Source organism: Heterocephalus glaber, unplaced genomic scaffold (assembly GCF_053883595.1).
Source record: "Heterocephalus glaber isolate CG9 unplaced genomic scaffold, H.glaber_assembly_v1.0 deba00001613, whole genome shotgun sequence".
Lineage (NCBI taxonomy): Eukaryota > Metazoa > Chordata > Mammalia > Rodentia > Bathyergidae > Heterocephalus > Heterocephalus glaber.
Genome location: NW_028258384.1, coordinates 1728707 through 1748031, shown reverse-complemented (window position 1 = coordinate 1748031; position 19325 = coordinate 1728707). Strand labels below are relative to the sequence as shown.

The window sequence follows — 19325 nt, the reverse complement described above, 5'->3', positions numbered from 1 at the left end:
CTCTTGGGTTGTCCTGTGGTAGTTGGGTCCATGCCTGAAGGGATTGTGTAGACAGCCCCATGGCATAGACACTCAGGGTGCCAGTTAAGAGGTTCCCAGTGATGTTGTACCTTCTTAAAAGTAACATTGGTCTTCTGAAAAAGAAATCAACTGTAGGCTTACCACCCAGAGAGCACTGTGGGCATTTTGGGCCAGAACCTGTCCACACCCCTTCACCCTAGCATTTGTTTGCTTTTGTAACTAAACTGGGAACATATACGCCATTTTGCATCCAGTGTTTTCATTTGATAGTTCATCCTAAGCATTTTCCCATGTCATGAACAGTTCTTCAAAAGCATGATTTTAATGATTGTAGACTCTAAGGCTTGTAAATTTTACAATAATTTATCTGACCTTTTTTCTGTTGTAAAACATTTAGATAGTTTCTGGTTTTTCTCTATATAAATAATGCTGTGATGAATATCTTTATTCCCCCTTAAATGCCTGCAAGTGGTATTTTTGGGTGAAAGACTTTGTTCATTTCACTGATACTCTTCCCTCTTGGTCTGATGCTTAGATTCTCTAAGTTCCAGTAATAGAACCTACTTCTCAGTGTCCTACAGATTCTGAACAAATCAGTTTCTATTAACCTGTGTGTCACAAAAAGTGTTTGAATGTGACCGATCTTTTTTTTTAATACCACGATGGTATTACTGCAGATCCATTTGTGACAGATTTTTATAGGAGCCAGTTTCCTTATTTTCATTGCAAGAATCTGATCATGAGTGCATGTTCTCTTCCATCTCTGCTGCTATGGCTTCCAAGTGCTTGGTGATGTTTTCAGAATCTTGTACTTTGTGTCCACAATGGTACTGAATCCCCTTCTGCTGTCAGCAGAGATAAGTTTTGAACTGACCTTGCCACATGCTTAGTGGGTGATTTGTAATTAAGTTTATAGATTTAGAAAGTACAATGGGCCATTTGGGATTGGTAACAGAGCAAAGGCTCTCACTGAAAAAGAAACCATGTAGATGATTGGGTTTTACAGATGTGTATTTATGTTTATTCCCTTCCACTATCAGAAGGTCTTTGTGGTTTGGGACAGCAAAGTGGCCAGGCCTCTTTAATGTAGACTGTGGGTGACCCAGCTGGCACAGGTGGTAAGGCATTTTCCCTCCTTCCTGCCCACAGTGCTTCAGGGTAGGTTATGGTCTTTAAGTCCAGACCACCCAAATTTGGTTGATTCTTGTATCTCCAGTTTGGTTGTGATCCATTGATTCTGAAGGGAGATATGCATGATGGATTTTATGGGTGCCATGTTCAGTGCCACTTGAGTCTACCAGAGCTTATGGCTGAATTGTGCAGGACTGGGCTGGCTGTCCTCAGGTGCCGCTCCTCTGGACCTTTGGCTGGTCCACGGACCCAGGGTGCTCATTGCTAAATCTTGAGTGGTTGCAGCTTCTGTGAGAATATGGTAAAGGTACTATGTTCTAGAAGATGTCTCTTTACACCATTTTCCATTTTGTTTCATTGCAACCTAATATGAACTGATGGTGACTCAAATGAGCCTGGGTCTTTCTTAGGCAGACCATATGTATGACAGGTGCCCTTGAATCAGGCTGGAGCCACTTCCAGAGCCTCTGAGGGGTGCTGGCTACTGGCTCAAGACTGCATGGTTGTAAATCAGTTTGCCTGTGAAGAATTGGTCTGGGAAGGAAGGTGTTTCCATCAAACAGCAGTTTTATCATTGCTGAGGTGGTCATGGTGAGCAAATGAATGAGCCATGTGAATACCTTAATTTTCCCTGTAACTCATTTCTTCAATATGAAGAGACTCCAAACTCTGTGCAGAGAACTTTGTACAAAAGGCAAATCTTTTTAACCTATGTAGCCCACCCTAGTCTGTCTGGCTGAATGACTACATGTAGGTCACTGTGTAGGTGAAAGCCTCTATTTCGACCATAGTTTGGATGTTGACAAATTAAATATTACAGTATTTAGAACTGCTGCAGCTGCTCTGTAACCACATAAAATAGGACAAATCAATAGTGTGTTGCTGTTCTTCAGGTTGGTGGCAGTCAGAACAAGTGTAATATTCTCTACCTAGTCTGTAGCTGTGACTGTGATGTACAGGCAAAGCAAAAATTTTTTTTTAAAACTTATGAAAACAAATAATGCAATGATACTAGGATATACACTTTTGTATTTTTATTCTTATATAAGGTTATTTGCTGGCTATTGTTGGACTCTAGTTCAGTCTGTGTTACTTAAATTCAAATATATGAATTATTTGGATTGAACTCATGTTCGGGGCCACACTGTTGTATGTATTGATGTACAGCCTTGAATGTGAATAATTATTGTAAACTATATTTTACAGCTTTTTTCTGGCTTTATTATATGAATTTCCTATTTGGTCATGGTTTAATCACATAATTTAATGAATCTGTTTTATTCTCTTTTTACAAATATCTGTGCTTTAGGTGTAGTTACCAAATGATGAATTCCACTCGTATGCTTGGTAATCTTGTAATAAAAGCATGTAGTGTGTTAAAAAAAAATTTCCATGTGTTTATGAAATTTTTCCAGTTTCTTTTGCTATGGATCTCCAGTTTCATCCCATTATGGTCTGATAATATACAGGGGATAACTTCAATTCCTTTGCACTTACTTAAACATGTTCTATGTGTGAGTATGTGGTCTATTTTGGAGAATGACCCATGTGCAGCTGAGAAGAATGTGTATTCTGATTTTGTGAGGTGGAAGACTCTGTAAACATCTGTTAAGTTCATTTGTTCAAGAGTTTGATTCAGTTCTAGTATTTCATTACTTACTTTTTGTCTAGTTGATCTATCTGTTTGTGACACTGGGGTGTTGAGGTCCCCCACTACTATTGTATTAGTGCATATATGACTTTTCATGTCCGTTAGTATTTGTTTTATATAGTTGGGTGCACTAGTGTTTGGTGCATAGATATTTATGATTGTCATCTCTTCCTCTTGGATTCTTCCCTTTACAAGGATGTAGTGTCCTTCTTTGTCTCTCTTAATCAGTGTTGGCTTGAAATCTACTTGATCTGCAAAGAGGATAGCTACTCCTGCTTTTTTTCGTTTTCCTGTGGCATGCAGTATTGTTTTCCACTCTTTAACTTTCAGTCTATGAGTTTCCTTTGGAATTAAGTGTGTTTCTTGTATGCAGCATATTGTTGGATTTTGCTTCTTGACCCATTCTGCCAGTCTATTTCTTTTGATTGGTGAATTGAGACCATTAATGTTGATGGTTATAACTGAAACGTATTGACTTGTCATTGCCATGACTTTTTCTTTTTGTTGGGTTCTCCCCCTTTACATTTAATTTCTTGTCATGCCAGATGGGTTCATTCTGCTTTGCTTCCTGGGGTTGTGATCCTCAATGTCTGTTCCTAGGCTATTGTGTAAAATTCTTTGGAGTGCTGGTTTGATATTCACGAAGTTCCTAAGGTGCTCTTTGTCATGAAAGTATCTTATTTCTCCATCCGTTTTGAAAGATAGTTTTGCAGGGTACATCAATCTGGGTTGGAGGCTGTTTTCTTTTAGGGCTTGGAATATGTCACTCCAAGCTCTTCTTGCCTTGATGGTTTGTGTGGAGAAGTCTGCTGTGATTCTGATGGGCTTTCCTTTGTATGTGATTTGTTTCTTTTCTCTGACTGCTTGGAGAACTTTGTTCTTCTGTTGTGTTTCTGGAATCTTAGCAATTATATGCCTATGTGTAGATTTTTTTTGATCAAGGCTATTTGGAGTCCTATATGCCTCACTTCTCTGTATGTCAAGCTCTTTTCCCCTGCTTGGGAAGTTTTGTGCCATTATTTCTGTGAAGAGATTTTTTATGTCATCTGCACTCTCTCCTGTTTCTTCATTGAGCCCAATCAGTCTTATGTTATTCTTTTTTGCATCATCTAGCAGCTGCTGGATTGATTTCTCATGTTCCCTTATAATTTTGAAGCAATTTTTCTTTTCCTGGTCACTAATTGCAATCTTATCTTCTATATCTGAAATTCTGTCCTCACATTGGCTCATTCTGCTGTGTAGACTTTCAATGGAGTTTTTCATGTCCTGGAAATCTATTTGCATCTGTTTTATGGATTCCATTTGTTTCTTATGTTGGGATTCCATCATGTTCCTGAGGTCCTCTCTAGATTTATTAATCATGTCTTGCACTAGGGGTATAATTTCTCCTGTTATCTGAGAAATTATTTCTGATTTCATTTTTTCCAGATGCCCTTTTGTTGCCAGTTCAGTGGGTCCAGGTGGTTGAGTATCAGAGGGTTCCATCTCATTTCCCTTTGGGGTTGCTGTAGGTGATCTGGAAGTCTGGTTTTGAGACTTATTTATGTGTTTTCTCATCTCAACTGGGACGGGGGGGGGGGGGTTGTTGCCGCCTGCATGGATTACCTCCTCTGAGCTGGGTGAGGTGGGCCAGGGGCCGGGAGCAGCGGTAGGGATGGTGACCCAAAAGCCCTTTCCTGTGTGCTGGGAGCAACGGGAGGGATGGTGGCTGGGAAGCCCCTTCCTCTGGACCAGGAGCAGTGGGATGGCATCTCAGAAGCTCCTCCCTCTGGGCTGGGAGGGGCGGGACAGAAGGTGGCCCAAAAGCCCTTTCCTCTGGGCTGGGAGCAGCAGGAGGGATGGTGGCCAGGAAGCCCCTACCTCTGGGCCAGGAGCGGCGGAACTCACTACCCTGGTCTGGTGATCCGGTGTCCTCTATGTCTTTGTAGTGTGGAACCAGGTGGCTGTACAGAGGAGCAGGGGTGGGAGGTGGGGGTGGATGTCCAGTGGATTGTTGCCAGGGCGCAGGCTGATTTTGCGTGTTCTGCCTGACTCGTGACCTCGGTAGGGTGTGCACAGACCTGCCTGTCTGCAGCGGGCTATTTCGGCGTGTTCTGCGTGACTCGCGACCTCAGTAGGGCCTCATTTTCCATTTGTTAAATTTTATTTTCTGTGTTGATTCTTGTAACTTTCTTTTTTTTTTTTTTTTTTGGTACTGGCAATCAAACTCGGGACCTTGTGCTTGTGAGGCAGGTGACAGAACCACTGAGCTAAATCTCCAGCAATTTTATTTTATTTATTTTATTTTTTTTGTGGTACCAGGAATCTAAGTCAGGACATTGCACTTGCAAGGCAGGCAGCGGCACCACTGAGCTAAATCCCCAGCCTCCTTATAACTTTCTTATGGACGATAGCTTTATCACTAATAATAGGGCTTCCGTAGGAAATGTCTATATTCCTCAGAGATGTCTTCTGGGCATATGTGGTTCTTGGCCTTTGTGTCTGTCCCAAGAGCCTATCTTCCCAATTTATTAAGCATCAGAAGTTGCTATTTATTTGGCTCAGCACCCCATCCTTTGGTACTGGGCTATGGTGATGGTTATGGCCCCAGACAAACTCAGTATTGTCATACAAAGGAGAACAACTGATTTAAAAAGGTATGACATCCTGGCTGAAGTAGTACAATTAGCAATATCAATAGTATCAAGCACAGCCTGGAAACTGACAAAGTGTTATAACTGATAATTTGGTGCCTTTAACCATAGGGGCAAAATCTACAGTTATATAACACAATCCAACGTAAACCAGGAGCTTGTATGCAATGTGTGTCCCATGAATGGAGTTATTTTACCCTGGGAGGGGGATTTAAGAGAGATAGGGGATAAAACAGAGAGATAAATGAAGGGAAATGTAGTAGAGGCAAGGCTGGAAGACAACAGATGATCACCCAAGGTTTGGGAAACTGTAGTAGAGAGCAAGAGAGAAAGCATGAAGGTTAAAGCAAAAAAAAATTGAAGTGAACTAGAAAGACAAGATATGATTTTCACTCACATGAAAATATACACTCAAGAGTGATAGTTGAGGAAAGAGAACAAGATTAGTAGAACAAGATAAGAATAAAGGTGAAAACCTAAACAACAACAACCAAAAATAAAAACAGAAAAAGGAAACAAAACCAACAAAGAAAGAAATAATAATAAAAATAAAAAATAAAATTCCTCTGGAGTCCACAGTTCTGTGGCAGTGTCCAAGTCAAGCAGTGTCCCAAAACTATACTGTGTACCTCCGCCAAGTCTGCATTACAATTAGCGCTGGATACAAGTTTGATCTTGTGGAAGCTGGGGCCAGTCTTCAGCCAGCAGCTTTTTGGATGTCTCTCTCTGGCCCACCGAAGCCTCCTTACCGTGAGTTGCTGTGGCACCCTCAGGAAAGGACAGCCTAGGGTTGCTCCCAGTTTTATGTGCATTTGGCTTGTGTACAGTTGGTTCCACTTGGTCTTTGCACAGCCTTCTCTGTTTCATCCCCACTGGTGCTGCTCAGTTCTGCTTCAATAGCCTGTCTAGCAGGTGAAGTGCTGTTGCTCAAATCCCACATGCATCTACATATTTCTCTCAAGCCGTTGATCACCACTTACTTCTTTCAGCTGTACTGCAGTCCCTAACTTTGGAGCACATGACAGAGGGGAAAAAAGGCCGGTGGCCCTTCCCAGAGTGTTCTGGTTATTGGCTCTGTGTTTGCCAGGCAAACGCACTGCCAGGTTGCAGAGTCCTCTGTGCAGAGGAAGGCCAAAGAGACAAGAGGCCTTTTTTCCCAAATCTATCCTGTGTGGCTTGAGCTTGCTACCACTTTCAGTCCATTGGTTTCTTGGGCATTTCCCAGTATGACGATTATTTTTCTTGTACCGGGGAATCAAACTTGGGACTTTGTGCTTGTGAAGCAGGCTCGGTGCCACTGAGCTAAATCTCTGGCCTCAAGTATGGTGATACTTGCTCAGTGCTGCCCATGCCACTGGTAGTTCTGTGGGCTGATGGGCTATTTTATTTTTTTATTAATTTTATTAGTACATTTTAGGTATACAATATAATGACATTCATCATTGGAAATTTGCACCTTTACATAATCACTCGGTTCTTATTTTTTCCCCATTCCCCTGCCCTCCCTTCAACCCCTCCATCCCTCCCTATTTACAGACTAGATAATGTGAAATAGGAAGAAAAGGGGCAAAGGGGAAGGGGAAGTGAGACGGGCAGGGAAAAGGAAAGAAGGGAATGGAATTAATATGAGAAAATGAAAAAAATGGAAACAAGGTCTTTGATGAGCTATTTTATGAAATCCCATGCCTAAGGTTTATGTGATCTACTAGTCTCTTATTTCAGATTGGTTTTGGCATTTGGATGTATGTCCCTCCCTTTCTTCCAATTACCCTATCACTAGCTTTGTAGTGTAACTTGAAGGCCAGGATTTTGATGCCCTTTGCCCAGAATTGCTTTTTCTATTCTAGGTTTCTTCTGGTTCTGTATGAATTTTAGTATTGTTTTCTCTAGGTCTGTGAGGAATTCTATTGGTATTCTGATTTGTATAGCATTAAATCTGAATAACAGTTTTGGAAGTATGGTTGTTTTCACTATATTGATTCTGCCTATCCAGGAACAGGGGATATTTTTCCATTTTCTTTTTTTTTGCTTAAATTCTTTTATTGGTACATTTTAGGTATGCAATACATTTACATTAATCATTGGGTATTTGTACCTGTACATGATGTATCTTGGTTCTTATTTTTCCCCTATTCCCTGTCCTCCCTTCACCACCTGCACCCCTGCCTATTAACAAAGATTTTGTTTCCATTTTTTCCTTTCCCTTCTTTCCTTTCCCCTTCCCCTCCCACTTCCCCTACCCCTTTGGACCTTTTCTTCCTATTTCAAATTATCAATTATTCATTTTAATAATTTTAATCTTTATTTACACTTTCAGTTTCTCACACCAGAGAAACAATTCAGTATTTACGCGTTTTTCCTATTTATTTCACTTAAGAGTATGGCCTCATTATGCATCCATTTAGCTATAAATGTCTCTGGTTTCTCATTCTGTATGGCTAAGTAGTACTCCATTTTATTTTTTAAAAAAAACAAAAACAGGCACATCTTCATTATCCAGTTTCCAGTTGATGGGCACTTGCGCTGTTTCCAAGCTTTAGCTGTTACAAAAAAATTTTTAGCGGCTGTACCTCAGACAAAGGACTACTATTTTTCCATTTTCTAATGTCCTCTTTGATCTCATTTTTCTGAGTACTATAATTATCATTGTAGAGGATTTTTACTTCCTTGTTTAAGTTAATTTCTAAGTATTTCATTTCTCAGTATTTCATTTCTCTTGATGCTATTGTCAAAGGTGTTGTTTCCCTAATTTCTCTCTTGATGAGTTTGTTATTGGTGGACAGGAATGCTTTTTGAGTGTTGACTTTGCAACTTACCATGCTACTGAATTTCGTTATGAATTTTAGGAGTCTTTTGCTAGAGTTTTTAGGATCTTCCATGTAGAGGATTATGTTATCAGGAAATAATGATAATTTAACTTCTTTCTTTCATCCTAATAGTACTTTTATTTTTATCTCTTGTCTAATTATTCTGGTTAATGGCTCAAGAACTATATTGAACAAGAGTGGCAATAGTGGGCATCATTGTCATGTTCCTGATTTTAAAGTAAATGATTTCAGCCTTTCTCTATGTAGTATGATTTTGGCTCTTGGTTTATCATTGATGGCTTTTATTAGATTGAGATAAAGGCACTCTATTCCAATTTTCTTAAGGGTTTTATCATGAATGGGTGTTGGATTTTTTAATGGCTTTTTCTGCATCTATTGAGAAGATCATGTGAATTTTGTCCTTGCTTCTGTTAATGTGATATATTACATTTATTGATTAGCATATGTTGAACCATCCTTGCATCCTTGGAATGAATTCTTCATGGTCATGGTGTATAATCTTTTTGACATTTATTGCATTCTGTTTGCCAGTATCTTATTGGGAATATTGGCATCTATGATTGTTAAAGAGATTGTCCTGTAGTTCTCTTTTGGGGTTGGGTCTTTTTCTAGGTTTGGTATCAGGAGAATGCTTGCTTCCAGGAATGACTTTAAAAATACATGTACTGCTTCCTTTTTATTTTATTAAATACTTTGAGGAGTATTTGCATTGGATCTTCTCTAAAGACCTTATAGAATTTTGCACTTAATTTCATGAGATGCAGGCACTTCTTAGCTGATAGTTTTTTTTATTTTTGTTATTTGCATTACATTGACTGATATGGGCTTATTCAGGATTTATATATCTTATTGATTTAGCTTTGGTCATTCATATGTATCTAGGGATTTATCATTGCTTCTGAAATTTTCATTTTATTAGAGTACAAATTCTCAAAGTAGTTACCAATGATCTGTATTTTTTCAGAATCCATTGTACAGAAATCTTTCAGTATCTGATTGCAGGAATTTGGATCATTTCTTTCCTTGTTTTGAAAATGTTATCTAAGGAATTTTATCTATTAATCTAATTTGTCTATTTTATCAAATCTTTCAAACAGCCAACTCTCAATTCAATGATTCTTTTCATTGCTTTCACAAGTCTCAATTTCATTAATTTCTGGTCTGATCTTTATAATATTCTTCCTTGTATGAGGCTAGAGTTTGACATGTTTTTCTAGAATGTAGAGGTTCAACATGAGGTTATTTACTTGAGTTTGCTCTGTTCCTCTGATATGGGAATTCATCACTATAAACTTTGCTCTTAGGATTGCTTTCATTGTCTCCTATAGGTTCCAGTATGGCATTATTGTTTTATTATATGAGCTATGTAATTTTTCTTTAATTTCATCTGTGCTCCATTGATTATTCAAGAGGGTGTTATTTAACTTTCATATGGATAATTTGATGTCTTTTGCCATTGATTTCTGGTTTCATTGCACTATGATCTGATAACATGCATGAGATAATTTCAATTCTTGGCATTTACATAAGCATGGTTTATGGGCTAGTATGTGACCTATTTTGAAGGGTGTCCCACATGCTGCTGAGAAGAATGTGCATTCTGTTGTTGAGTGAGAACACTCTGTAGATGTCTATTAAGTCCACTTGTTCAAAGGTTTGGTTCAACTCTGATATTTCTTTGTTAATGTTTTATCTGATTCTTTTTTGACAGTGGTGTGTCGAGGTTCACCATTACAATTGTATTGGTGGTTATATGATTTTTCATGTCCACTAGTGTTTATTTGATGATGTTGGGTGTGTATTTTGTGCATATGTATTTATGATTGTCATTTCTTCCTATTGAATTGTTCCCTTAACCAGTGTGTATTGGCCTTCTTTGTCTCTTCTGATCAGTCTTGGCTTGAAATCTACATTGTCTGCAGTTACAATAACTGCTCTTGCTTTTTTCCAGGTTCCTGTTGCATGGAGTATTGTTTTCCATCCTTTGACTTTCAGTCTATGAATTTCTTTCTGGGTTAAATATGTTTCTTGAATGCAGCATATTGTTGGGTCTTGTTTCTTAATTCATTCTGCTAATATATTTCTTTCTTTAATTAATTTTATTGGTATAATTTATGTATATAATATAATGACATTCATCATTGGAAATTTGTACCTTTACATATTCTATCTTGGTTCTTATTTTTCCCCATTCCCCTGCCCTCCCTTCAACCCCCACCCCCACCTCTTCATATTTACAAAGAGTTTTGTTTCCATTTTTCCATTTTCTCATATTAATTCCGTTCTCTTCTTTCCTTCCCCAATCTCTCCCACTTCCCCTTCTTCTTTGGACCTTTTCTTCCTATTTCACAATATCTATTATGCCTTTTGATCCTTATTTACACATTCAGTTTCTCACACCAGAGAGGCTATTTGTCATTTACACATGTCTGTCCTATTTATTTCACTTAAGAGTATCGCCTCAGTGTGCATCCATTTAGCTTGATTGTTGAATTGAGACCATTCACATTGACAGCTATCTCATTGACATTGTTGTTATATTATTACTGCTGTTAGTTCCCTTTCTTTTCCTTCTATTTCCTTGCTTGCCTTACCTGGTAGATTCATTCTATTAGGCTTTTTGGCACTGTTATCTTCATCATCTCTTTCTAGGGTATTCTTGAGAATTTTTTGGAGTGCTGATTTGGTGATCATGAATTTCTTTAGGTGCTCTTTACCATGGAAATATCTTTTTTTTCATTAATTTTGAAAGATAATTTTGTGGGATAAGTCAATCTGGGTTGTAAGTTGTTTTCTTTTATGGCTTCAAACACTTCACTCCATGCTCTCCTTAACTTTAGGGTTTGTATTGAGAAGTCTGCTATAATTCTGATGAGTTTTCCTTTATAGATGATTTGTTTCTCTTCTCTGATGGTTTTTAATATTCTCTTCTTGTGTTGAATTTCTGGAATCTTTATTATTAAATGTCTTGGTGTAGTTCTTTTCTGATCATGATTATTTGGGATTCTATGTGTATCTCTTATCTATATGCCAAATTCTCCTTCCATGCCTGGAAGGTATTATACTTTTACTTATGTAAACAGGTTTTTTATGACCTTTGTGCTATCTTCTGATTTTTCATTGATTCTGATTAATCTTAGATTAGTCTTTTTTGCATCATCTAGCAGCTCCTATATCTATTTTTCATGTTCACTTGTTATTTTTAATGTATCTTTCATTAGTTGATCACCAATTACAGCCGTATTGTCTATGTCTAATATTGATCCAGTATGCTGCATATAGTTTCAATAAAGATTTTAATTTTCTGGATTTTGGTTTGAGACTGTTTCATGGACTCCAGTTCTTTCTTATTTGGGTGTTCATGGTTTGCATGTTTTTCTTTAGCTCCTCTATTTCTTATTGGTATCTTCTCTAAGCTCACTAATTATTTTTTATTAGGGTCCTTAACTCTTTAATTATCTCTGCAATTATCTCTACTTTGAATTAGCCAAGTGTCTTACTGATCAGTTTTCTTCATGTTATGGCTTATATCTAGATGTTCCCCCAAAGCCTCCTGCAATAATAGGTAGGGCTTTTGGTGGTGGCTGGGTCTAGAGTGTATGCTGCTAGGATCAGGGATGTGAGGCTGTGGTTGATTTATGGTGTGATGCTTGGATTAAAGGTGTGAGTGCTATCCACCCTAAGGTTGGGTGGCATGGATAAGATACAAGAGACAGAAAGAGGGCAGTTGTTTGTTGCTTGTTGCTTGCTGATTACTGCTTGTTGCTTATTACTGCTGCTGCTTGTCTTCTGCTCCCCTCCCACCTACTCTGTAATGCCTCTCTTCAATTCCATCCTGCCTTGAACCCAACTGATTATGGACTGAAACCTCTACAAACTGTGAGCCAAAATAAACCTTTCCTCCTTTAAATTTGGTGTCAGGTATTTTGTCTCGGCAACCAGAAAGGTAACTAAGACACTTCCACTGCTACCATTTCATACATTTTGGTTGTGTGGCTTCTGATTTCTTCCCCCTCAATGCCCCCTGGATTTGCTTTAGGGGAGTTGGGCACTTTGGGGGATGTTTCACTTTTGTGTTTTCTCATTTTCTTTTTTTTTCTGTTTGTTTGTTTTCAATGCTGAGGCTTGCAAATTGCTTATGGTGGGTAGCTTTATTGCTGGTCTTGAGACCTCTTTAGGTAATGACTACTCTTCAGAGATGTCCTCTAGGCATAGCTATCTGCTGGCCTTTGGGTCCGTCCCAGGATCCAACTACTTTCACTTATTAGGAAGGGGATTGTAGCCTATTTGGCCTAGTTAGTACCCAATTCTTTACAATGGGCTGGAGTACTATTTATGACCCCCAAGCAATCTAGATAATAGCATCAAATACAGACTGGATACTGACAAACCCTAAGAACAAACACTGTATCATCTTTAACCATACAAATGAGGTTTATAGTTTTAGTACAAATTATAAGACAAAATAGACATTTGTATGCAGTAAATATCTATGCAATAGAGCAATTTTACCTCCATTCACAATAGAACATAGTAAGAGATAGTTAGCTTTCTACATATTCATAAGGTTAAATGGTTATAATAATAAAGATTAGGCACAGGCATGGGAACATGAAGAAAAAAGAAAGAAAAATATAGATTTTGAAAAATTAAGCAATGGAAGTTGGGAAGAAGATGGTAAGGCTGATAGTAAAAAATCTATTAATGAGTAAAAGAAAGTTAGTATTAGATAACAGTAACAGAAAAAGCCAACTAAGAAAATAATAAATAGTAAGGAATAGAGATTAAGCTAGAGGAAAAAGTACTAAGGAAACAAGTTGAAAGAGAAAGTGAGAAAGAAAAAAAGGAGGACCCATTCACATAAATAAAACAAAATAATATTAAAAAGGAGGAACAAGAAAATAGGTGGTAAAACTTCAAATTCCACCAAAATACAAAAATAATAAAATTCAAATAACAATAGAGAAGAGAAAAAAATTGGGTCAAAAGAAGGCAGAAGAAAAAAAAAGAAATGAAAAAAAATCCTATATCTATTCAGAGCCTGCCATCTTTGTTTTTTGTCTTTTGTTTATTTGTTTGTTTGGTTTGGTTTTGGTTTTCAGTATCAGGGATCAGGACCTTGTGCTTACATGGCAGGCACGGTGCCACTGAGCTAAATCCCCAGTCCCAGAGCCTGCCATCTTTAATCCCACAAGTCAAATTACTCTTCATCCCTCTTTATAACTTGTGGGCTTATGTGGGGACTTCTCTGTTCAAGTCCCCTGAATGTAAACTGCTGTTTGTGGCAACTGCCTAAGCTGGGACACAAGTCCAGAAAAGGTATGGTGCATTGGGTTCTGAGGCTCTGGGCATGAATTCATACTGGTTGGGTACCAAGGCTGGGTACCTGAAGTATATTCTGGTGTCCATGAGACCAGCTCAAAACACAAGGTGGAGGCTCTCAGAGACCCAGGTACGTCTGGGCCTGATGTGGGGAGTTTCTGATAGGCCCAAGGAGGGCACAGGGCATTGGGTGGTGACTCACTGCGGTCCAGGGCACCAGACAAATCAGATGGACCAAGCAGAGAAGTAGCCCATTGCACTAAGCAGACTCTGCTCAAGACTGTGGTGAAATGCAAGATATGCCGGGGGTAGGGGTGATGTGCCTGGCACTGAGTGGGGGCTCCAGCAGATCCAGTGCACTAGACTCATGCAGGACCAGGGCTCCCTGTGGGGACCCAGGTTGCCCAAGATTGGTGTTGGATGTCAGAGTCTCCAGCATGTCTAGGGGTGGTGTGGGGCAGTGAGCACTAGATAAGAACTCAAGCAACCTTAGGGTGTCAGGTACAAACTTTAATGGGACATTGTTAATGTCTGTGTGCCAGATGAAGGTCCTGGTTGGCATGGGATAAATTTGAGCCACCCAGTGGAGATGTGGGCATGCCTAAGGCCCAATATTAATGACTAGACACAAGCAATGTTCCTTTGCTTATCGTATTACACCCTGAGTTCAAGTGGGTAAGGAGGGCACCTCTCCCACTGCTGGAGTGCACTGACAAGGATGTTATAGGGCTACAGTCTCTCAGTGTTTGGAGAGTGCACAGTGAATTGAGGAGGAACACATTCTCCTAGTCTATCCCAGGAACCTAGACTCTGGTTCCCTCCAGCTATTTGGGAAGTTCTTTAGATGACTGTTGCCAGGATAAGTGAAGGTGGAGGCCATGCAGACCAGCCCTGGTGGACTGCTTCCTCTCTTTTTAACTCTTATGCATATATTTTGTTTGATCTACAAGTATCTTCTTTCAAATTGATTTTCTGTATCAGGATGTATGTCCCTCCCCTGCTTCCAGTTACCTGTGTTTTAGTTGATCATGTTTGAGTCTCTCAGACATGACTCCTCCTCTATTCAGCCATGTTGGATCCCCTAAAAACTTTAAAGATAGGAAGAAATAAAACAAAGAAAAGAAAAACAGAATAAACAGAAAACAATAATAGGGCCCCAATGTACAAATGATTTCATCAAATGTAAGTATTCTAAACACATCAATTAAAAGGGATTAGAGACCGAGGTCCCTAGTTGCGTGGAACACAAGCCAAATCAGCCCACTGCAGACAAGCAGGTCTGTGCATGCCCTACTGAGGTCCTGAGTCATGCAGAAGACACCGAATCACCCCACTGCAGACAGGCAGCCACCTGATTCCACACTACAAAGATGCAGAGGACCCCAGACCACCAGACCAAGGTACTGAGTCCCACTGTTCCTGGCCCAGAGATAGGGGCTTCTGAGCCGTCGTCCCACTGCTCCTGGTCCAGAGGAAGGGGCTTCCTGGTCACCATCCCTCCCGCTGCTCCCAGCCCAGAGGAAAGGGCTTTTGGGCCACCTTCTGTCCTGCTGCTCCTGGCCCAGAGGAAGGGGTTTCCCGGCCACCATCCCTCCCACCACTCCCGGCCCAGAGGGAGGGGCTTCTGAGCCACCATCCCACTGCTCCTGGTCCAGAGGAAGGGGTTTCCCAGCCACCATCCCTCTGGCTGCTCCCAGCACACAGGAAAGGGCTTTTGGGTCACCATCCCTCCCTCTGCTCCTGGCCCCTGTCCCACCTCACCCAGCTCAGAGGAGGTAATCCGTGCAGGTGCTAACAGCCCCCCGCCCCAGTTGAAATGAGAAAACACATAAATAAGTCTCAAAACCAGACTTCCAGATCACCTACAGCAACCCCAAAGGGAAATGAGATGGAACACTCTGATACTCAACCACCTGGACCCACTGAACTGGCAACAAAAGGGGATCTGGATAAAATGAAATCAGAAATAATTTCTCAGATAACAGGAGAAATTATACCCCTAGTGCAAGACATGATTAATAAATCTAGAGAGGACCTCAGGAACATGATGGAATCCCAACATAAGAAACAAATGGAATCCATAAAACAGATGCAAATAGATTTCCAGGACATGAAAAACTCCATTGAAAGTCTACACAGCAGAATGAGCCAATGTGAGGACAGAATTTCAGATATAGAAGATAAGATTGCAATTAGTGACCAGGAAAAGAAAAATTGCTTCAAAATTATAAGGGAACATGAGAAATCAATCCAGCAGCTGCTAGATGATGCAAAAAAGAATAACATAAGACTGATTGGGCTCAATGAAGAAACAGGAGAGAGTGCAGATGACATAAAAAATCTCTTCACAGAAATAATGGCACAAAACTTCCCAAGCAGGGGAAAAGAGCTTGACATACAGAGAAGTGAGGCATATAGGACTCCAAATAGCCTTGATCCAAAAAAATCTACACATAGGCATATAATTGTTAAGATTCCAGAAACACAACAGAAGAACAAAGTTCTCCAAGCAGTCAGAGAAAAGAAACAAATCACATACAAAGGAAAGCCCATCAGAATCACAGCAGACTTCTCCACACAAACCATCAAGGCAAGAAGAGCTTGGAGTGACATATTCCAAGCCCTAAAAGAAAACAGCCTCCAACCCAGATTGATGTACCCTGCAAAACTATCTTTCAAAATGGATGGAGAAATAAGATACTTTCATGACAAAGAGCACCTTAGGAACTTCGTGAATATCAAACCAGCACTCCAAAGAATTTTACACAATAGCCTAGGAACAGACATTGAGGATCACAACCCCAGGAAGCAAAGCAGAATGAACCCATCTGGCATGACAAGAAATTAAATGTAAAGGGGGAGAACCCAACAAAAAGAAAATGTCATGGCAATGACAAGTCAATACGTTTCAGTTATAACCATCAACATTAATGGTCTCAATTCACCAATCAAAAGAAATAGACTGGCAGAATGGGTCAAGAAGCAAAATCCAACAATATGCTGCATACAAGAAACACACTTAATTCCAAAGGAAACTCATAGACTGAAAGTTAAAGAGTGGAAAACAATACTGCATGCCACGGGAAAACGAAAAAAAGCAGGAGTAGCTATCCTCTTTGCAGATCAAGTAGATTTCAAGCCAACACTGATTAAGAGAGACAAAGAAGGACACTACATCCTTGTAAAGGGAAGAATCCAAGAGGAAGAGATGACAATCATAAATATCTATGCACCAAACACTAGTGCACCCAACTATATAAAACAAATACTAATGGACATGAAAAGTCATATATGCACTAATACAATAGTAGTGGGGGACCTCAACACCCCAGTGTCACAAACAGATAGATCAACTAGACAAAAAGTAAGTAATGAAATACTAGAACTGAATCAAACTCTTGAACAAATGAACTTAACAGATGCTTACAGAGTCTTCCACCTCACAAAATCAGAATAAACATTCTTCTCAGCTGCACATGGGTCATTCTCCAAAATAGACCACATACTCACACATAGAACATGTTTAAGTAAGTGCAAAGGAATTGAAGTTATCTCCTGTATATTATCAGACCATAGTGCGATGAAATTGGAGATCCATAGCAAAAGAAACAAAAAATTTCATAAACATGTGGAAATTGAGCAACACACTTCTGAATAAGCAATGGGTCACAGAGGAAGTTGAAGAAATCAGACAGTTCCTTCAATTAAATGACAATGACAATACAACATATCAGAATCTATGGGACACAATGGAAGCAGTCTTACGAGGGAAATTCATAGCAGTGAATACTCATATTAGGAAAACAGAACGAGCCCAATTAAACAACCTGATGCTGCACCTAAAGCTTCTAGAAAAAAAAGAGCAGGACAACCCCAAAGCTCATACAAGGAAGGAAATTATAAAGATCAGAGGAGAAATCAATGCAATGGAGACAAAGAGAACGATACAAAAAAAATCAATGAAGCCAAGAGTTGATTCTTCGAAAGAATCAACAAAATTGACAAACCTTTAGCTGACCTTGTCAGAAAAAGGAAAGAAAAGGCCCAAATCCATGCAATTAGGAATGAAAAGAGGGAAATTACAACAGACCCAGCAGAAATTCAGATGATCATCAATACCTACTTCCAGAACCTGTACGCCAATAAGATGGACAACACAGAAGGAATGGACAGATTCCTAGATACATATGAATTACCAAAGTTGAACGAAGAAGACCTAAAAATTCTGAACAACCCAATATCAACCAAGGAAATTGAAAATGTAATTAAAAACTTATCAACTAAGAAAAGCCCAGACCCTGATGGCTTCACTGCTGAATTCTACAAGACATTTAGAGAGGAACTGCTGCCACTACTGTTTAAACTCTTTAATGAAATTGAAAGGGAAGCAATACTCCCAAATTCATTCCTGGAAGCAAGCATCACCTTGATCCCCAAAGCAGAGAAAGACCCAACTGAAAAAGAGAACTACAGGCCAATCTCACTAATGAACATAGATGCAAAAATCCTTAATAAGATAATGGCAAACAGAATGCAGAAGATCATCAAGAAGATCATACACCCTGATCAAGTGGGATTCATCCCAGGGATGCAGGGATGGTTCAATATATGAAAATCAATTAATGTAATAAACTATATCAATAGAGCCAAGGACAAAAACCATAGGATTATCTCCATAGATGCAGAAAAAGCATTTGACGAAATCCAACATGCATTTATGTCCTTCACACTAAAATCAGGAACAAGACAAGGATGTCCACTATCAACACTCTTGTTCAATACAGTTCTGGAAACATTAGCCATGGCAATTAGACAAGAGAAAGAAATAAAAGGAATAAAGATAGGTAATGAAGAAGTCAAATTGTCATTATTTGCAGATGACATGATACTCTATATAGAAGACCCCAAGAACTCCACCAAAAGTCTTCTAGACTTAATAACCAAATTCAGTCAAGTAGCTGGTTACAAGGTCAACACACAAAAATCAATAGCTTTCCTCTACACCAATGACAGACTCACTGAGAGAGAAATAGCGCAAATAATTCCTTTCACAATAGCATCCAAAAAACTGAAATACCTAGGAATCATCCTAACAAAAGATATCAAAGACCTCTTCTCTGAAAACTATGGCACTCTGAAAAGAGAGATTGAAGATGATATCAGAAAATGGACATACATCCCCTGCTCCTGGGTAGGAAGGATTCATATAGTGAAAATGGCCATACTTCCAAAACTGCTATATAGATTTAATGCAATTCCAATTGAGATCCCAGCAGCATACTTCATAGACCTCGAGAAAACAATTCAAAAATTCATTTGGAGCAAGAAGAGACCCAGAATAGCAAAAGCAATTCTAGGTAACAGAGACATGGCAGGGGGTATCACAATCCCCAACCTGCAACTATACTACAAAGCTACTGTGATAAAAACAGCATGGTACTGGAAAAGAAACAGGCTTGAGGATCAGTGGAACAGATTAGAAGATGCAGAAACAATGCCAGACACACTCAGCCATCTCATCTTTGACAAAGGAGCCAAACACCCTCACTGGAGGAAAGATAGCCTCTTTCATAAATGGTGCTGGAAAAATTGGGCTTCAACTTGCCAAAAATTAAAACTAGACCTGTATCTCTCACCATGCACTAAACTAAAATCAAAATGGGTTAAAGACCTAAATATTAAAATAGAAACTCTGAACCAGTTGGAACAGAGGTTAGGTAGAACCCTTGAAGACATCGG

The 19325-nt window shown here is 39.3% G+C and overlaps 1 protein-coding gene across 1 annotated transcript in view; it reads left to right on the top strand.

Annotated features, from left to right (window-relative positions):
- Positions 1–19325, top strand: part of Slc16a2 (solute carrier family 16 member 2) — a 211733-nt gene that overhangs the window by 173207 nt on the left and 19201 nt on the right. The gene's annotated exons all lie outside the window — the stretch shown is intronic.